Source organism: Protopterus annectens, chromosome 9.part0 (assembly GCF_019279795.1).
Source record: "Protopterus annectens isolate FY-2018-M chromosome 9.part0, PAN1.0, whole genome shotgun sequence".
NCBI lineage: Eukaryota > Metazoa > Chordata > Ceratodontiformes > Protopteridae > Protopterus > Protopterus annectens.
In genome coordinates this window covers 1,149,431,397-1,149,453,534 of record NC_056743.1, presented here as the reverse complement: position 1 = coordinate 1,149,453,534, position 22,138 = coordinate 1,149,431,397, and positions in this window count along the sequence as shown.

Below are 22,138 nucleotides of genomic sequence, written 5' to 3'. Positions count from 1 at the left end.
TTACATGTTGGCCTGTACCTATGGGGCATATATACCAGACGGGAAGGTCCCAGGACCAAGCTTTGTGGGATACCTGTTATATGTGGTTTGTAGTGTGACATGGCTGCAGCATGTCCGACCATGTCAGTTCTGTTGTTGGTCTGGTTTGCAACCCCTCTAGTGACATTGGGGTGTATATATAAGCTGGTGAGCATATCTATATTGAACACGTAGGGTATTGTATGGAAGGCTTTGCAAGGTCCAGCTACACTGTGTGGACCACATTGCCCTCATCAGTGACCTCAATCACTGTTTCAACTGAGTCACACATGTTTAGGGGTGGGGTCTGCACTTCATAAACCCACACTGGGTAGGGTCGGGTGTCAATAGATCCCCAATATCGTTATGTCTGCGGTACATGCTGATCCTTTCCATAGCTGTGCAGACCAAGCTTCTCAGGATTCTGTGGTGGTTGTTTTTAGTATCCATTCAGGCGACACCTTTCTTGAGAACAACCACTGTTGTTGTACACTGCTCTTTGGGTACATATCCTGTGGTAAGGCTGACATAATGTCAGGGAGGCAGCAGTCTGCTGGGAAGGATATTTGGCATTATGAGGGGGGGGTTTGCACTGCACCTGTCAGGATGTATGTTGGCAATACGTGTGTGTGTTTGGTATGTTGTTTGTAATATTTGTGTGATCCAGAGCATATCCAGGAATTCACAACACGCTTACTACCATCAGTTGCAGCAGCCTTGGGGTTATCCTTAGTGTCCTGTACAATTTGTATCATAATAGGTTCATAGGTTCATACTAGGCTATCCACCCTAGGGCATTTGTAAGCCTGGCCACAGTGTGTGTGGCTTTTGCCACCCCTTGCTATGTGAATATTATGGCCACTTATGATTTACTTAGCTGTGCCTCTGTCTGGACATGACACAGTAAAGACCCCCAGTGTACATCTACAATTATCCATCCATTTTGCTAACTTCCTGTTGAAGAGTGTCAGTGAGGGGCTCTGCCTAACATGTAGTGGTATTCTGTTCCAGGGTGTGGAGAGACTCAGGGTTAGGTATCTGTCCCTCCAGCACATCCTATTTGATTATGTGTTAAGGTTGACATCTCTGACTCACACAGCTCCGATGGCTTTGAGTTTTCTGGGGTGGAGCATGTCCATTACTTCTGTGTTGGACATGGACTTGTACAACAGACATACAATGCCTCTGTGTTGGCAGTATGTGACTGCATTCGGCTGTGGTGTCTACAGCCAGGCAGCATATGAGATATATTTGAGACCCTTTCTGACTCTTGCTGAGGTACCTTTGAGGTCTTTCTAACTGCTGCAGGTGCCAGGTAATGTACATCCCAAATGAGGCATTGTATTACAATATGGTCTGATAGGGGAACAGTATAGGGGCACAATGACCTTTGTTGACATAGATGTGAATCCTTTCATGATACAGTGTCCAATATAGACAGTCTTCCTAGACAAATTGGTGATGTGGCTGTCACATAACAGGTGACTGTCCACTTGTGTCACTAGGTCCCTGATTACTCCTTCCACACATAATGGTTTACCACCTATGTGGTAATTTGTGTGTACCTTGTTTTGTATTTGGTGGTACATTCATACTGTCCACTGTCTTCAGGACAGTGGGGTGGGGTTCCTGTGTGTGAGAGTGTGGTCTGTAGCATGCTACAGACTGTACAGCAGTCTTGCCTACAGTTAGTTGCACATGGGTGGACTGCAATGACATAAGCATTGTCAGTTAACTGGACATATGGCTGTCTGTGCTGAATATGGATACTCACCCTCCTTTTATGTTTTGTTACAGGTTTTGTGGCCATAACACATGATATGTGGTATTACCTGGTAGTGCTGGTGTGCTGTCACGAGGCTTGCAGCAGGTTTGTATCACTGGACAGACATCAATGTTCTCCATACTGGGGAAGGCCTCAGGAGCATGCATATTGAGGTTTACACATCTGGCATTGATCAGCATTACCCTTCTGTTTCTTTCCAGTTTTGTTTTCTATGGTGGTGGGTTGGTCTTTTTGGCCTTGCCTACGGAAGGATCTCTGTAGTTTGCAAAAGCTTTAGGCAATATCCAGTTGCTCATGGGTAACAGGTGCAAGCCATCTCTGGGACAGCAGCATGTCTCACTATGGAGTCACCTGTTACAACTGTATCAGGCATGTTGTTTCTCCTTCTGTCCTGTGACTGTTTGGCACACCAGCTTTGTGTACTATGTGTTACATGTGCTATGTCTGGAGTTTGTTTTATTGGGTGTCTGCTTTGGAGGCTTGTGTTGGTGTTGTGTGTTTGTAATTAGGGCCTCTGGGAATGTTTTGTGTTTATGTGTTTGGTTTACAGTCGTTGTAGGTCTATGTGGGACTGGGTTTGTGGTGTATGTGGTTACCTTGTCCTCCTGACTAGTTTTGACAGTACTGATTTGGCGGTGCTCAGGCCCCGGTTTGGCTACCTGGTTGTGTCTATCACATACATTTGTATTTATTGGGGTGAGTTGTTGTTGTGTGTGTACTTGGGACAGGTGTCACATTGCCACTGGATTCACAGATTCTACTTGTTTTGCCTGGCCTTAGTGGATTGTATGTGTGGACACATTTTATTGCCATACTAGTGATCACTGATTACTTCACTTTTCATGTTTGATCTATCATGTGGTAGCTTCCTCATTCTCTTCAATGGTTTAGTAATTTATGGAGTCCAGCATGCCAGATGCCTGGGTGTATGGCATTGTGTCTTGTTGTTTGTGATTGCAGACTCCAAGCACTCTTGGCTGTGTTCATGGTATGCCTGTATAACATGTTCTGCAGTGTGTCCCATATTCTGGACCTGCACAGGGCTTTTCATGGATTCCACATTGGTTTGTAGGGGTGCAAGCTATGCTTTATACATGTGTTTCACTGTGGTAATCTGGCCAGGGACTGGGGTCATGATGTGTAACTACAGTGTGATTACTCTATGGTCTGGTCTTACCAGTGAGGGATACACTTCTCATCTTGACATCCAGTACACATATTTCTGATTATCACATCCAGTATGCTTACCCTCTTGTGGAAGTGTTACATTTTGCATGTCCATTTTGTTTGATGGATTCTGGGAAATTGTCTACACTTGTGTCAGTGCTAGTATAATACAAAGAGTATAGTGACAAACACCTCAAAAGCTGACTTCACACTTCTTCGGACTGAGATGGTATCCGTTAAGCCCACTGGGCCAGTGGAAACCACAACACACAATGGTGACTCCTTCACAGACACTTTCTACGGACATCTCCGAGATAGCATGGACCATGCAATCACAAATAAATACAAGACCCTCTCCACCAAGGGAAAGTGGCCTGTCTGGTGGACCCCAGCCATAAACAAACTGTATAACAGATGAAGGATACTAATGCAAGACAGAGCTACATCTCCTAAAGGGAAGGCAGCTGTGATCAGCACTAGTAAAAAGCTACATTCTCTCATAAAGACATCCAAGGTCAACTTTGAGACATAAACACCAAAGACAATAAAGATAACCACACTGCCTTCTTCAGTTATGTCAGAAACCTGGGTGGGAACCCTCAGATATGCTCTGAGTTGGTACACAACAACATATATTTCAGTGACCTGACAGATATTGGCAACATTCTGGCAGACAGGTTCAGTGCAATTCCCCCCCGCACCCCCAAAAGAAGATAGTTATCACAGATGAATGTAACCTCACTGTCATCTCAGATGTCCATGTGAGAGCCGCACTCAGCAAAGACAAGAACACAGCATCAATGGGACCTGATGGTATCCCCAGTTGCATGCTATGTGAACTCCAGAAGGAGCTAAACCCGTATATACAAATGCTATTTAACCTTAGCCTTGCTACAGGATATGTACCTGAACACTGGCGAACAGCAACAGTGGTCCCACTCCACAAAGGAGATGCCTCCACAGACCCTGGGAACTACCACCACACAAGCTTAACCAGCCTTGTCTGCAAAGCTATGGAAAGAGTCATTATGGAGCTCTTAAACAGAGACATTGGTGACCTACAGACCCTTGATCCCACCCAGTTCAGCTTTGTACAGAGCAGATCCTGCCTTTTGCACCTAGTTGACTATTTTGATACTGTCAGTAGGGCCATTGATGAGGGCTACGGTCCACACAGCCTACCTGCACTTGGCTAAGGCCTTTGACACAATACCCCACTCAGGCATCATAGACAAGCTCAACAGCTGAAATATAAAATCATATGTCACAGGATAGTTTGCAAAATGGCTAAGAAACAGAACCCATAAAGTCGACATTGCAGGTGCCTTGTCAGATTCAAAGCCAGTCACAAGTGGTGTCCCACAAAGATCTGTCCTGGGACCCCTCTTATTTGGCATTTACTTTTCAGATGTGAAAGCAAACATAGGAGGGTTGTGGCTGACAAAGTTTGCAGATGACTGCAACCTAGGCACCATAGTGAATACATCAGCTGGCACACACATCCTACAGAATGCCGTCACAAAGACAGATAGCTGGTGCCAGAATCATGGCCTGAAACTGACTGCAACTGATGTGTAGTCCTCCCCTTTGGAAGGAACAAAGTACCCACAAATCAATACATAGACAGCAACCCACTGAGCACAGAAAACAAATCAGACACCTGGGGACACATGTAGATAGTGACATCTCGTTTGACACCCATGTTGCCAAAGTGGTTAGAAAGACTTTCTATCTTGCCCACCTTATCATGAAGGGTTTTCCATCCAGATCACAGGAGGTCATTGTACCACTATACTTCTCCCTTATCAGGCCCATGATTGAATACAAAGCCCCATTTGGTATGTACCTCACCCAGCACTTGCAACAGCTGGAGAGACCCCAAAAGTACCTTACCAAGGAGATCAGGGTCTACAACACATGTCATATGCTTCCAGACTAAAGGAAATCCAGCTTTATTCAGTGGCATACCGCATACTTACAGGTGACCTATGCCTGACATACAAGACCATGTCCAATCAGGATTTGGTGGACATGCTCCACTGCAAGCAATCCAAATCCACCAGGACCATGGGAGCTGAAGATTTGAACCTCAGCACATACATGTATAGGACATGCTGGAGGGACAGAGTCATAACTCAGAGGCTTCTCACACTCTAGCAGAGTATCCCAGTTCATGTTAGACAGAGTCCCTCACTGACTCTCTTTAAGATAAGTCTGGACAACTGGATGTGGGATTGTAGGTTTACCCCAGGGGTCCTCCCTGTGTCACTACTAGACAGAGGCACAGTCAAGGTATTCAATTATGTACAGGGGTCATAATGTGTCACTACTAAGTGAGAGGCACAATATTCGGAATCTATTCTGTACACTTATTACCACTATAAGGGGTGGCAATAGCCACATCACCATGGCTAGGCTTATAAATGCACTAGGGCAGATAGCCTAGTAGTAAACTATGAAACTATGAAACTATGGTGTATGTGTAGGTATTGTCAGTCAAGCAATATAATGTGGTTTGGGGGGCTTGATATCTTCCTGTCTTCCAACAGTTTTTTGTCTATTCCTTCTAGCATGTCAAGGGATCAGTTGCTAGTGTCCTCTCCTGCTCAGCTGGTGAACCTGGGAATATTGAGGCAATGTTACAATTGACTCATGTACACAGACAACCCTCTCCTTCTCCCACAAAACACAAATACATGCAAGAGATGCAACTATATAGCCAAACTGGAGGCTGAGCTCTCTCAACATAGGACTGGCAAGACCAGAGAGGAGGAGAAGGTAACCACACACACCACAAACCCAGTCTCACATAGCACTATCACAACTTCAAATCATACACATAAACACACAAAGACATACTCGGAGGCTCTGATCACAGATCTACCATAACAGCAGAGGCCACCAAAGCAGACACCCAAACAACTGCCTCCACAGGGCACAGCACATGCAACACATAGACCACAGAGTCAGTGTGCCAAACATTCACAGCCCTTAAGGCCAAACACAATGCCAGACACACTCATCATAGGTGACTCCATAGTCAGACACACTGATGTCCCGCTCACCAGATTGAGTAAGGAGAAGGTCACAGTAAGCTGCCTATCGGGCGCTGGAATCCACCACATAATGCAAGCACTCAGGTCACTCAACTGCAAGTACAAGTATGACTCAGTCATTGTCCATGCTGGTGTGAACGACCTGAGATGTACCTCCCTGGACTACATGAAGAGAGACATAGAGGAGCTCTCTGATTATGTAGCCCAGGCAGGTATGACCCTGACCTTGAGCAGTATCCTACCTTCACCAAGAATGATGCCACAATACAGAGACAAGATGATCAGCTGTAATAATTGGCTTAATCTATGGTGTCATTCAAAGGGGATCCAATGTCCATCTGCCTGGGATGACATGCTGGACAAGCCACACTGATTCGCAGGGGACAGCTTGCACCTGTCACCCCTGGGCTTCCGGAATTTGGCTAAGGCTCTTGCCACCCCCATTGTGCCTTTTTTAGGCAAGGCTCAGATTCTAAACCTACCACCCTAGAACACAAAAAAGGAAATAAACTAAGGGTAATGCTGCTCAATGCCAGATGTCTCAACCTCAAGATGCACGCACTCAAAGCCCTTCTCAGTATGGAGAGCATCGATGTCTGTGCTGTGACTGAAACCTGGTTCAAGGCTCCTGACAGCACCCCGGCAGTATCAGTTGTTACCTCATATCATGCGTTCCAGCCCCAAAATCCGGATGACACCAAGAAAGGAGGGTGGGTGTCCATATTCATCAAGGACACCCTCACCTCAAGGTTGGTGGCAACACATGATGCATCGGAGACCATCCAGGTGCAATTAACCATAGGCAAGACTGCTCGGCAGTTTGTAGCAGGTTACAGGCCACCCTCTCAAACTCAGGAACCTCACACAGCTTTCCTGAAAACACTGGAGGGGATAAATGTATCTCCAAACACCATCATACTGGGTGATTTCAACTATCCAAATATAGACTGGGATCACTACTCAAGCCCCAACACTCTAGCCCAAAGGTTCCTAGAGTTCATAACCTCAAATGCCATGGAACAACTAGTCACCATCCCCACAAGAGGAGACAACATACTAGATCACATCATCACGAACATGGGGTCACAATGTTCAACACCAGAAGTATACCCATCATTGGTGAGATCAGATCATAAACTAATCTCACTGGAAGTCCACATCCCACCCCACCCCAGATAAAAAAGACCACAGTGAAGAACTTCTCAAAAGCCGACTTCACACTTCTAAAGACTGGTGTGGTCTCTTTCAAGGCCCCCAAGCCAGCGGAAACCATTACCCAAGCCGCTGAATCACTTACAAATGCCTTCTACCAGCACCTCCAGGACTGCATGGATCAGGCAATCCCAAACAAAACAAAGACTCTTTGTACCAAAGGCAAGCATCCAGTCTGGTGGACCCCAGCCATAAACAAGCTCTACATCAGAAGGAAGGAGCTACTACAAGATAGAGCAAAATCCATAGAAGGGAAGACACCCCTGCTCATTATAAGTAAAGAACTGAGATCTCCCATAAAATCATCCAGGGCAAATTTTGAGAGAAAACTCGCTAAGGACTCAAAAGACAATCATAAGGCCTTTTTTAGCTATGTTGGAAACCTGGGAGGAGACTCCCAGATATGCTCAGAATTAGTTCATAATGATGTAAAAATCACTGAACCTACAGACATTGCCAACATACTGGCTGACAGGTTCAGTGCAGATTTCCCCCCCCCCAAAGGGAGGGATATCTATACCAGGGGATTGTAGCCCCCCAAACATCTCAAATGCTCAGGTGAGAACTGCTCTATCCAAGGCGAGAAACACAGCATCCATGGGACCAGATGGTGTCCCCAGTTGTGTGCTCCACAAACTCAATGAGGAATTAAACCCGCAGTTAGGGCAGCTGTTTAATCTTAGCCTCACCTCAGGATACGTACCCAAGGAGTGGCGTACGGCAACGGTGGTCCCACTTCACAAAGGAGGTGCCTCCACCGACCACGGAAACTACCGTCCCATCAGCTTGACAAGCCTGGTCTGCAAAGCTATGGAGAGGATCATAATGGAACTCATAAATGAAGACATAGGGACTTGCAGACTTTGGATCCAACCCATTTTGGCTTTGTCAAGGGTGATCATGCCTTTTAAACTTGGTTGACTTTTTCAAAACAGTCACCAAGGCCATTGATGAGGGCAAGGCAGTCCACACAGCCTACCTTGACCTGGCAAAGGCTTTCGATACAATACCCCACTCGGGTATCATTGACAAACTCACCAGCTTAAATGTAAACCCATACGTCACAAGATGGGTTGCAAACTGATAAGTGACAGAACCCACAGGGTCAGGGTTGCTGGCGCCATGTCACACTCCAAGCCTGTCACAAGTGGTGTCCCACAGTGCTCAGTCCTGGGCCCACTTTTGTTCGGCATCTACTTTTCAGAAGTACAAGCAAACACAGGAGGATTATGGCTGACAAAGTTTGCAGATGACTGCTAACTGGGAACCATAGTTGAAAACCCATCTGACACAGACATCCTTCAGACGGGTCTCATAGAAATGGATAACTGGTGCCAGAGCCATGGCCTAAAGTTAAACGCTAAACAATGCATAGTCATACCCTTTGGGAAGAACAAGGTTACCCCTAGTTCCCATATAGGTGTTAATCCTCTAAGCACAGGAGAGGTTATCAGGGATCTGGGCACCCAGGTTGACAGTAACCTTTCGTTTGACACTCACATTGCCAAAGTAGTTAGGAAGACCTTCTACATTGCCCACCTGATCATGCAGGGATTCACATCTAGATCAAGGGAGGTCATTGTTCCCCTGTACTCATCACTCATCAGACCAATGATTGAGTACAATGCCCCATTCGGAATGTATCTGACCCGACACCTGCAGCAATTGGACAGGCCCCAAACATTCTTCACCAGAAGGATAAAGGGTCTCAAATATATGTCTTATGCTGCCCGACTGAAGGAACTCCAGCTCTATTCAGTCACTTACCATCTGCTCAGAGGTGGCCTGTGCCTGACATACAAGGCCATGTCCAACCCGGAATTAATGAACATGCTTCACCTCAACACCTCTAAATCCATCAGATCTACAAGGGCATGAGACTTAAACCTCAACACGGCTATTAATAGGGCATGCTGGAGGGACAGATTCATCACCCAGAGACTCCCTATGCTGTGGAACAACATCCTGGTACATGTGAGGCTGGGCACCTCGCTGGCTTTGTTCAAGAGAAATCATGACCAATGGATGGGAGATTGCAGGTATACCCCAGGGATAACATCAGTGTCACTGCTTGACAGAGGCACAGCAAAATAATGGGCATATTATCCTTCAAACTGAAGGGGTGGCGGAAGCCACAAAACTCTGGGCTAGGCTTATATATGCCCTAGGGCAGATAGCCTAGTATGAACCTATGAACCTATGAACATAGGCCTGGTGCAGTTCTTGCTATTAGGACAGTGGTCTGCAGAAAGCTATATAGTAGTAGGCAGTTTTAGCAATTGGTATTTGACCATGGCTAATCCATGTTGCTTCTTGTTGTGGTACCAACATGGGGGTGTGGTTATCCATGACATTTATTGCTAGTCACCCTCGTTTTGTAGCTTGTTCCATGTTTTTGCACATGTACATCACTGTATGAGGTGTGACCTGGTAGTGTTAGGGTGCTGATGTGGGCTTTGACCCGGTTTTCTATTACAGCACTGATATCTACATTCTCTATACTGTGTGTGTTTACACTGCATGCATCTTGCTGTTTATACTTCTGGCATTGGGTAGCATTACATCTAGGTTCCTATCCCTTGTGGTACCTATGAAGGTGGGTTTGTGTTTTGTGGTTTATGATTGGTGAGGGTGGATGTTAGTCAGGGTCCTCAGGTGTGCATATGGTACATGGTGTTACATTACTTAACACATGGCATTCATGCCTCAGGTGGTGCTGCAGGGCTGCCTCTGTCGGATGCACATACTACACTCCCTGTACATGTTTGGAAGCAGGTTGTGTCATGTTAGGCATCCCTGTTACTATATGAGTGAGTCAGAGCGGGTATCAGTCCCAGTGTTCCTACTGACCAAGTGTATGTGCTATGCGTTGCCTCTTTGCCAAGGCCAGGGCATACTGGGCACACCTCCTTCTGCCTACTGGGGCAAGGTCAGGTTGTTCCTCCTCCGAGTCACCCTCTGCCTGTGGTGGCCTTGGCAATGGTGGTCGTATGTTTGGCCCAGCCCTATGCTGGTCCTGCTGCAGCTGTTTCTGCAGGATCATATTATGTAGCATAGCACATATCATGATCATTTGGGTACATGTAGTTGGTGTGTACTGCAAGGCTCCACCAGATGTGTCCAGACACCGGAACCGTGACTTGAGCAGCCCAAACACATGCTCTATGACATTACGTGTTTGTCCGTGTGCCTCATTATGGCGTTCCTGTTCAGGTGTGTGTGCATTTCTGATGGGTGTCATCAGCCACGGCTCAAGTGCATAACCTGCATCCCCCACTAGGTGTCCGTGTGGGAAGTCCCCACTGGCAAATGATTGGTACAGCTGCGTCAGATGCCAGATGTGGGAATCGTGGTAGCTCCCAGGGCAGCCAGCACACACATTCATTATTATGCCCTGGGCATCACACACGACCTGGCAGTTGATGGAGAGGAATCCCTTGCGGTTAATATAGGCTCTACCCCGCTCACCGGCTGGTGTTTTGATGCGTATGTGCGTGCAGTCTATTGCACCCAGTACCTCAGGGTATCCCGCTATTTGCTGGAAGAAACGCATATTGCTGGCCACAACCTCACGGGCATTGGGGAAATATACATGGTCACCGACATGTGCTGACATGGCATCCAGGAACTGGTGCAGTACCCTGGAGGCTAATGTCTGTGATATCCCCATCATATCACCAGTTGGTCTCTGGAAGGTACCTGTTGCTAGTATTCTTAGGCCAACATATACCTTGGTTTCCACTGGGATGAGTTCTCCTCTGTTGGTTCTGTGTGTGAGGCGTGGCCTGCACAGCTCAACAATTTGCTGCAGAAGGTCTCTGTCCACTCTGTAGCACTCTACTATCTCCAGCTCATGTAACCCATGGTAGGTGACCCTGGGCCTGTATACTCTTCTCCTTCTCCTCACTCTGGGTTGTCTGTCAGCATCTGCATTGTCACCACCCTCAGCAATTTGCCTATGCCTGATTATAACAGCTATGGCAGCCCCTAGCATTTCTGCTCTGAGTTCAGCTTTTTCAGTTTTCAATTCTGATAGCTTACTTTCTTGCAGTATCTCTTGTGAGAAACACCCTGCACTGCTGTTTGCAGTGTTTTAAGTGCTGGGTTGGGCTTCTAGTCTGCCTGTGTAATTGCCTGCTTCCAATTGTTTCCACCAATTAACTCCAGCAGTATCCTCTGGCAGTTTCCCTGTATTTTGGTTGTTTCCTGTTTCCTCTCTGTTTCCTCAGGGGGAGCAATGTGCACACCAGCTTAAGCACGCTCACAGTTGCTTAAACGCATGCACACATCCTTACACGGTGTTACACGTGTGCACACATCCTTACACGGTGTGAACTTGGCTGATTCATGGTAAAACGCGCGCACATTGCCTTATACACATGCACAACCGCGCAAACCGTTGCAAACGGTTTGCAACACGCTCCCACATGTTGAACCTGCCTTACACGTGCACGCGCATGCACGTATATCAAGAAAGTTTGAGTGTAGGGATAGTGTGCACCCTCTATTTCTTGACTTTTCTAGTGTTCTGTTGGGACACACCTCTCTCCCTGATGTCTGTCTGTCATCTGTCACCTTACATTGCCCTCCAATCTGATACATTTATTTCTATCATTCCCCCCTGTGATGTCACCTACCTCTTACTCTGTTCCTCCCCCTTCTGTAACTCTTACACTACTCAGAAAGTGCTCATTACCTATGTGGCACTGTGATTCAATATTGTAACCCTCATTTACATAGGATTGCCTAGTAATGCTTAGTTACATGTCTTACACGGAGCTTCCCCCCTTGACAACCACTACACAGAGGCCATATTGTCTTTGGTCTGCTAGTCCCTCCATTGACATTCCATGTAATACATAAATCCCACAATTGTGGGCTTATAAGCTTCGGTTTTCAATTTTAGGCAGCGCACCCTGTTTGCGCAGGTGTGCGCTGCAGTTAAACATCATAATCCCACGAAAAAAAAAAGTTATTTAAAATACTTTTGCAACACTTTTTCATGCCAATGGCCACATATTTGGCCATTGGCATGCTAAATGAAACATATGCACCCTTTATTTGGAGCTGACATAGCTCCGTTGTCAATTTTGCAGAAATGTACTCAGTTGTCAGCTGAGTACATTTCTGCAGCTAACACTTCCGTTACACGGACTGGTTTGGGCTTCTTGGATCACTGAAATACCTCATTTGCATATCTTTCAGCTGCAAATGAGGTATTGAGCATTTCCACGCCCAGCCGTTGTAAGAGACGTGTTAGCTTTCTCTTACATGGAGGTTTGGGCTGTTCCTGGATCGGGAGGCTTACACGGAGGCTTACACTACTCTTAAACTCCGTGTAAGCCTTCCTGAATCCTGCCCTACATGTGTGTGTGTGTGTGTGTGTGTGTATGTGTGTGTGTGTGTGTGTGTATATATATATATATATATATATATATATATATATATATATATATATATATATAAAGCAAAGGTTAAAAAGATCACACAAACTAGTAGTAAAAACCTACAAGAAAAAAACAGCCAAGGTAGCTTTAACTGTGCAATACATTAAACCTTCTGTAATACTGGCCCATGGGCTATATGCAAATGACCCCCCCCCCCCATTAAAACATACAGTATTTCAGCTATGCCTTAATGTTTATGGACATCAGCTAGGGTTAATGCCATGAGTTTCTAAAATACAGCCAAACAATCCAATTATGTTTTGCTGATGATGTCACTAAAAAGACTGAAAACATACATATCCATAGCTAGTGGAGTTTGACTTTATTGGCCTGAATATATCCATAAAGACTTTAAAAATAAAACATCATGGGCATTCAGAAGCCATGTAGCTGAAACGCTGTTTGTCATTGAGGGGTCATTTTCATATATTACATGGATTTCCATTACAAATGTTTTTTTTTCTTTTTTTGCAATTTTATATGCATGTGCATACACACACACACACACACACACACACACACACACACACACACACACACACACACACACACACACACACACATACACACACGTACACAGACATTAAGGCAAGTTTATAACAAGCATGGGAATTACATGTGTCAGAAGGCTGCCAGGTATTTTGCAATGCCCAGGGTAGCAGCTCAGGCATCTGCTGGAACTAGCACTGCGAGGATGGACAAGCCTTAGCTCAGAGGTAGGGGACAGATTGGAATTGTTCAATGCCACAGTCTCTCAGAGGAAGGGCAGAGATACAAATGAAAGCCCAAGGTTTTGCATTTGGTTACCAAGCCATGAACATGGCAGCCCTAATTTATTCACAAGGACACATTACTTATGCTGTAATCCTTAAACCTTATGACTACCTAAAAGAATTCTCCAACCTCTCCTCCACACACACCATTCCTTCCTCTGTGTCTCAAATAGAGCCCAAGCCCCCTAAGTGCCTTCTCCATTCTGGTTTACTAAAATTATTGCAAATGAAATTACTACATTAGTTAAGCAAATCTCACTTGACGCTCCTTTTGTATCAGTTAACTTGTGTACTTGCTTTCTTTTTCACTATAGGGATGTTGTCACTTCCCTAAAACATATCTTTAATGATAGCCTCACCAGCACCACCATGCAAACAATATGGAAGTCAGCCTTAATCAGACCTATTCTTAAAGTTCCAAAATCCTCCTCCACCAGTTACATTTGGACCATCTCCATATTTCATACCCTCAGCAAGATACTTGAAAAACTAATTGGCAACCCCCTTACCTCATCACTGCAAAAAATATCATTTGCTCTCTGACAAACAACATGGCTTCTGTGCAGAAAGGAGTACATTGACAGCATTCTGGACTAAAACTGACAACATACTCATCAACGTGAATAAAGGAGATCTTACCAGTGTTATTTTCATTGACCTGTCCTGAACCTTTGACATGGTAGACCATTGACTATTACTAATCAAACTTATTTTCATTGACCTGTCCTGAACCTTTGACATGATAGACCATTGACTATTACTAATCGAACTTCTAGACATGGCCATCAGACATCTTGTTTATTGGAATGCAATTACAGTAGTGCAAAGAATTCTTTACTTAAGAGATTGTATACCAGTAAGATTGTCTCTGCTCTATCACATACTGCTTGCACTCATTCAGGTGTAGCACAAGGATCAATACTCCCCAAATACTCTTCCATTTTTGTTAGAAATTACACCTTGACCTATCCCAATTACACCAAAACCAGTGGCTCACTTCCAAAAAGCTTTCTGTTACCCCCCCCCCAATAAATAAATATATAAATTACAAGAATATGTTCTTTGATACTAAGAAAGTTTTTGGATCAGCACAGCAACTTTATGAATATCACCACTTCCCTCAGATACCTAGACATTTGGCTCAATCATTCTTTTAACTTTCCAGATCAAATCTACTTCTTGGTGGAGTAATTTTAATAGTTACGAGTCTAGATGTCCCTTCTCCACTTGCAATAAAACAAATCACTATCAATCCAACCAAGGAAGTCATGATACAGTAGACCCTACTATCCAAACACCATCTACTAAACCAGATAGCTTTGACTCTAGCTGCCCTACACTTGCCCCAAAACTATATCAATCCCTCCCTCACTATCTCAGTGAGCATATTAACTATGCAAAGTTCTGTCCGCAACTCAGTGTTTGCATGAATGTTATACATGCAAATGCCAAAATGCAGAATGTGTCATTCAAATAACACTGCTTCACACCATGTTAATTTCATCACTTGTAACTCCATTTACACCTCTCATTTATTGGTTACTAGTATGTTTCTGCTCCTATACTTATGCACATATCTTCTCTTTTACCCTGCTCACTGTTATCGTACAACTTTTACTTTCTCAGTCCCTCTGTTTTCTTGGACTCATCTCTTTACTGTTCTTCTTTCTTCCTTTGTCGTTTTATACTTTTCTTACTCTGTACACTTTTCTGGGCTAAATCTGCTTCTCACTTGTTTCTTGCTACGCCTCTCGTTCCACTTCTCTGCATTTAAGATGTATACCTCAATATCATACCTCTCAACTCTCCAGATTTTTGCACTACGTCCAGATTTTTGTCTCATATTTTTGGTCTGTTCCTCATGTTTTTAGTTTGTTTCTCATAAAATTTGTTGTTTTCTTGCAAATCACTGGGAACTGAGGTCACTAAATATTGACAGACATTAGAGTTTCAGGCTTCAATATCCTTCACAGAATGCATGTTCAAAGTCAAAGTCAAATTAAACTTTATTGTCATTCAGAAATCACACAAGTGCAAAAAGTGAACAAAATTCCGTGATTCCAGACTCAATATGCAGACAACATAGAGACTATTTTCACAAGCATTTACACATACAACACCTAGCTATTGCATCACGGACATGCAGGTAGACAGACTAATATTACACATAATTAGAAACGCATTTTCAAACTTTTTGAACTGAACCCTTACTTGCATGAGACTTTAGTATTGCACAGGTACTTGGTTAAGACATTGCATTGATCCTTGCACAGAAAGAGACATTTGAGTATTGCACTATGAACATTACAGTATTGCACTATGGACCTTAGAGTTTTGCATTATGGTTAATTTACAAATCTGCATGTATTGCACTGAAATAAGAGATATTTTAATGCATTGCTACTGCCCTAGATGCCCTATAAGTTACAGTCATGGCAAATATTGCACTAAGTATTAGATGAGATTGGTAACCAGGTTCATGCACAATTTGAGACAGTTTCTACTGACCCAGCTGGCCATCATGCAGTGTAGTTGTTACTAGACTTCACAGCCTGATGACATTAGGGAAGAAGCTGTTCCTGAATGTTAATGTAAAACCTGTTACTTTAGCAACTTCCTAAGTTTATAAGAGCAATATTTAAAACCTGTCCCTATTTTGGGCCTTTCTCCCCCCTTTATTTTTGTTTCTGTCCAGATTTCTTGATCTAAGAGGTTGAGAGGTGTGCTGAATATGGTGTAAAGCCTGTACAATATGCCTTTTTTTCTGAAAATAGTTTGTGTTGCATATTTCTTCTGTTGTAATTGATATATTTTTGTAGCTACTGTTTTGACTGTAGCCCAGGTAATGGTGCAATCAGTGCTCTACTCTGACAAACAAAATTGAACTAAAATAAATACATGGGTGCATATCAGCATGTTCTCACAAGGTGGGTGAGAGAATTATTAGCTGCCATGTGAGTAGCTTCTCCCAACTCCCAACTCCCAACTCAGGGGACTGGTAGGACCATACCAAAAATATTCTGTTATTGCTATAATGTCAGCAAGGCCAGACATCCCTGTTGAGTCTACTTGAGTGACAGTCTCAACTGTTCAGCTCTTTCCTTCACTAGGGAATACCCACGTTGGGAAAATGAATGCATTTTGCTTATAGGGAAGGCCTGGTGATCAGTTCACGCAGCAACCAAAATTTTGTAGAAGAAAAAACATCCGAAGGTTCCTAAAAGATTACTACAATTAGGTGTCGCTCATATGATTGCCTGTATCCAGAGAGTGCAGCAGGTGAAAATTGAGTCACAGACTCCATGAAAAACTGCAGCAGTGACGATTTCCACCTGCCTACAAAAATCCTAATCTTTCATTAGGTATAAAAGATTCAGGGTCATTCCTTGGGCTACTCTAAGGAGTGTGTGGATTAGGGGATCTCAGCAGAGTTACCAGTGTCAAAAGGATTCAGGCAGTGTCAGCAGAACCAAAAATGGAGACTTCCCAACAGATTCAGTAAAGCATTAACATTGCCTGTCTTACTCAATTGCCACACCTCCCCAGTAACATGTGTGACTAAATAAGGCCTTGAATGCAGTCTCAACACTAATTTTCAATGCAGAGAGAACCATATACTTGATTTGAAAGTAGGTAAATTTGATGCTACTTACTGAGTTTTTTTGTTTCATTACGATTACTAACTGCATAAAATATAATCGCTGTGTCCCAGTCTTTTGCTGTTTTGAAAACTTAAAAAAAATCAAGATTTATGCCTTGAGAACCCTATTAATTAAATGTCAATGGAGAACTCTCTTCTAATCAATGTCATTCAGGTGGTGTGCCCAGTTTATGTACCACATTTACTATAACATAATATTTGCATTTATGACAGTCCTGCTTCTGATTGCAAATGCATGTGGAAATCTCTTTTCAAGAAATGTATAAATGTTAAATGACTTGAATGTTAGATAGATACGATTTACTTCACTTCACTTGTGATGTCCAACCAAGTATGGGCACACCAAAGTAATCATGAAATAAGGGATTGTTACTTAGACCTGTACAGAGCATCTTTTGTCTGATAACAGCGGACTAGTCTGCATTCTTCCTAGAAATATTGAAAAGTAAGAAAAGGGCTTTAACCTTCACCTGTTGGGACTGCCTGCTTTGTTCTGAATTTTGCAATTACTGCAACTGCATGCAAATCAGCAATGCACTGAAAACAAATAACTCCTACATGTTGGAAGAAGTACTTAACAAATCACAGTTAAATGTACCATGATTCATTGATAGTCACTATTTTGGAGACCACTACAGAGGCAGTATTTATTTACTGACAAAGAATACATAATTAAGGACATACAACTCTATGGCTTTCAGGGATCCCATGACTTGGCAGTCTATATGCAAAGGCACAGGTGGTGGAGGTGGGGCCTTCTGCAATGGGGGTTTAGCTGGGAGGGACTTTAAAATTGGAGAAAAGTAGTTTTGTTGCTTAATGTATGTTTCACTGGCTATATGTGTGTGTATCATTTTCCTAAATCAGAAGTCAGTGGACTGTGAGTTGCTAAATAGTTCTTTAACCCTTCTGTGTACAGCATTCACCAATACTTGCAAAACTAGAATAACAGTACCAGTGTAGTGAGGACAGACAAATAACATGACAAATGCAAAAAAGAAAAAAAATCTTTATATGTCTGTATGGTTAATGGTCTTAAACTCACTGCCTGTAAGAAAAACTCCTTTAGTATTTTCACACTATTCTTAATTATTTATTTTTTGTATGCTATTTATTTTAAGTAGAGACCCTAATCTCTTCTTGAGGATTTTGTAGATTTATCCTGATGCCACAGGGTGCTGTGAAGGACAATTTCAACCAGTGAATAGACAAGTCATGTAGTTTCATATTTGTTTATTCATTCAAGTTCCTGCTCATTAATAAGTGATGATGTAATTACCCTCAGGCATGTTCTTCATTAAAATGATGCAAATCTCTTCTGGAAAAAAATGTTATAGGCTTCTGATTATCAGCTAAGATAGCCTAGTTTATCACCTGTTATGCCTCAACAGATTCAGCAACAGAAACAAACTGCATAACCACATCAGCTCATGCACATAACTCTTTAATTGCACACAAATAGAAGGCTTTTGCTGCCGTTAGTACTTTGTTAAAAATTTTCTTGCACAGTTAATTGTTTCAGATGGCTGATAGCAAAGTTGTTTGAATCATGATAGCCACATGGGAGTTAAGAGTTTGAAACCATGTCAAATTCTAATTAGCAGTCAAGCACTCCATGCTATCTATGGAAAATGTTATTTGTTTCGTTAAAAGATGTGCTATCATTGACCTTTTGCAAACTCCTCTGCTTCCTATCCTTGTGACATTATCTTTATTACCTTATACAAGTGTTTGAACCCATTGTGCCTCATAAAGGTTGAATAACTAGGTTACTTGTCTGTCTACTAAAGGTGTTTTATGCAGAAAATGAAAGGGAGGTCTGCAGAATATTCTTTTTACTGAATTCAATTTATGGTTGGTAGTGTAGTTTTCAAATGTTCATCTAACATATGTTTGTTAGCATCTGTATTTATTAATTTGACTACTGCACAAATTTGTTGTTGTCTAAAGTGTTGTTTGAAGCTCACCATTGCCTGTTGTATGGGGAAAAAATAAACTTGCAGTTGATTATAAGGAAGTCAAGTGTCTGTTCTCTTTGAATGGAAGAATGGACTTTGTGATCTCACTGAAAACTAACTGTAAAGGAATTTTTAATATTTCATTTTAACTATTTTTATTTTTATATTCAAAACAGCATTTGAATGAATGTCATTTACAAAACTGTTGTATATCCCTTTTTCAGACAAATCCCAAGTTGTGCAGCAAGGGGGATAGTTTGGCATAATGGTTAAGGTCTTTGCCTCGTAGGCACAAAGCACAAAGGTTGATTCTAACCTAGAGTTACTGACAAGATTTAAATGACCTTTCAAGTTAACTAGTCTAGTATTCACTTCTAAGCAAAATACTCATCTTGTTCCCAGCACTTGCAGACTATTACCTTCCTGCATGTGCCAGAAACCTTTAACAAAATGTTAATTCAAAAGTGCAGCAAACACTTCGTCAGGCAGAGTGGAATTCTTCCATCTCTTTTGAATGGGATTGCAAGGGGGTTCAATGCTCTCACTGGTCTTTTGAAAGTAATGGATGACAACCTTTGAAGGATCAATAAAATTCTCCTGAAAGTACACTTTTTTATTGTTTTTAAATATGTGATCAGTTACTCATACTCTTCTTTAAGATAAGCTTTCCGATACTATTACATTCATTACTCATACTTTTTATTATTGATTTAACTATGGACCTGTGTAATCTTACAGTGATAACTTTGCTATTGACTCATCTGGTAAAAAAGTGTAGCACAAACAGAAGCACTTTGAATCAGTTTTACTGACTTTTTTAATTGGTTTACATGCCTCAGCCTTCTGGTTAAATGCTCCTAAATGCCAGCTGTTTTGTTCAGAACCACCTGAATCAAATGACTTCCAGCATGGAATGCTATGACCTGATGAGAGCAGTGGTCTCTCAAGGCCCCTAATACAAATATCATGCCTGGGTAGCTCCTTCACTTACTTTATCCTGCTGCATGGAATATATCACAGAGAAAGCACAGTTATATAGTAAGCTTACCATCACAGTAGATATTTAAATAGATCACTGTTGGAACTATAGTCAGTGGTTAAGACACCAACTCCTCAGAGCTTTCTTGCCTCAGAACAAGGGACGTTAGAACTCTGTCAGATAAGCATGTGTCAGAAGAACAAAATAATGACAAAAAAAATCCACACCTGGCCAAAAAAAAAAAAAAAAAGAAAACAAGGGGGAGGAAGAGTGCTTGCACTGCAACACTGATCTGTATGAACATCTACAGGTATGATAACTTTACTTACACAACAGAAATATACTCACCCTCAAATCATATTGCAATAGCCTAAACTGTATGGGACAAATAACCAGAGTTTAGAAGGAAAGATTTGTCTTCATTGTAAAATTTTTAATTTTCTGGTAAATTAAAGAGGATTACAGTCAAATATACAAGGTATTACAGTAATAGTTGTCTTTTCTGTAGGTGCTTAATAAAATGTCAGGTGAAAATCCATTTTAAGCCTAGACAAACAAAAATTTACCAAAATATGGCTTTCATCTGTCAGTACCTCCAAGGAATTTTACTGTTATATTAGGCTTGTACACATCAAGCATTCCCAGTACCCCTCAATGTGGACCTCACCACACCCAAGGGTTGGAAGGGTGGCTTAATGGCTAAGGTGTTTCCCTTGCAAACACAAGGTGCAGGGTTTGAGTCTCACAAGGGATAATTGGCTAGGCTTAAAATGGCTCACAAGGGTAATTAGCTTAGTACTAAACTATGAACCATGTTACTTATCTCCAAGATCACCATGCCAGAAAGAAAAAGAAATACTTTGTGAAACACCAGTCTTGGACTAAGCATGTGTATATTTGCATTTTCTTTCATTCAGTCTCATTACCTGGGACTCGCACTAAGCAATTAGAAACTTTTGTGAAAGAGAACATTGGGTTATTCAACTGGTAATGATTAGTGTCATATATAGTTGAATACCAAAATGATACATTCTACAAAGTGCAGTCATTGAGGTGAAGAATGAGTCAGCAGATAGTGTAAATGATTAAGGCTATGTACTGCTAACAGCATACTTTCTGTAGCTCCAGGTTTGATTGTGTCAGCCTCCAGTGTGACTCTGAGCAAGTACATTTATTTAGGTTATCCTCTGTTTGCCAGTTTAATCCCACTATGCAAATGGCCTCTTTTAAGAGGAGAAAAATGATGGTATTTATAGTACTCATGGCAATTTTTCCAGGGCATCGGGGAGCATCCCCTACTCTTTTCATATGTGGGACACTGTGTGCAGTTACACTTCCTGCTTCTGGTCCAGGTGCATAGGCAGCTTGAAGAAGCAGGAAGGAGTATGGCGATGGAGAGTTACAGACAAGAAGTGAGCAAAGGTTGTATAGAACTAGAGATGAGAGAGGATTAAGTGAGGGTAGCAGAGCCCAGTAGAAAATGTTGGAGGTGGAGAATGCAGTTGGAGGTGTGGAAAAGTCAATGAGAGCAGATGAGAAGGGTGAGCTGAAGGGAATAAGTAATTGAGTGGTTGAACCTTCACAGGATTTTGAGTATTTATTTCAGAAAGGATTGTTTGAAGTATCTCAGTTGGAGTGTGGGATTACAACCCTCCAACCGGGAGGGTTGTCGGATGTTTTACTGAAAGATATGATGAACCAGAGTGAACCTGAGAGCAAGATGGCTACATCGTGGGGCAAAATCATGGAAAAAATACAGGAAGAAGAGGTGAGAGAGATAATGGGAAAAAAAAGTCATATGCACAGACAGTGAGAGAAGGAGAGAAATGAGCAGAAGAAGTAAGAAGAGATATGTCTGGAAAGAAATTCATGGCACGACTGAAAGCAGAAAAGAAAAAGGGCTGGAAAGGTATGAGGTTTGGGACACAGTGACTGCAATATTGGGTACTTCAGCTAACAACATATTAATAAAGAAACATATTGCGACATATTGTTTGAAACACAACAGTACATGGAAACATTTTTAGAGCAATTTGAGATTAAGGAAGACTAAAATCCTTGGAACTCATAAGTGGTACAAA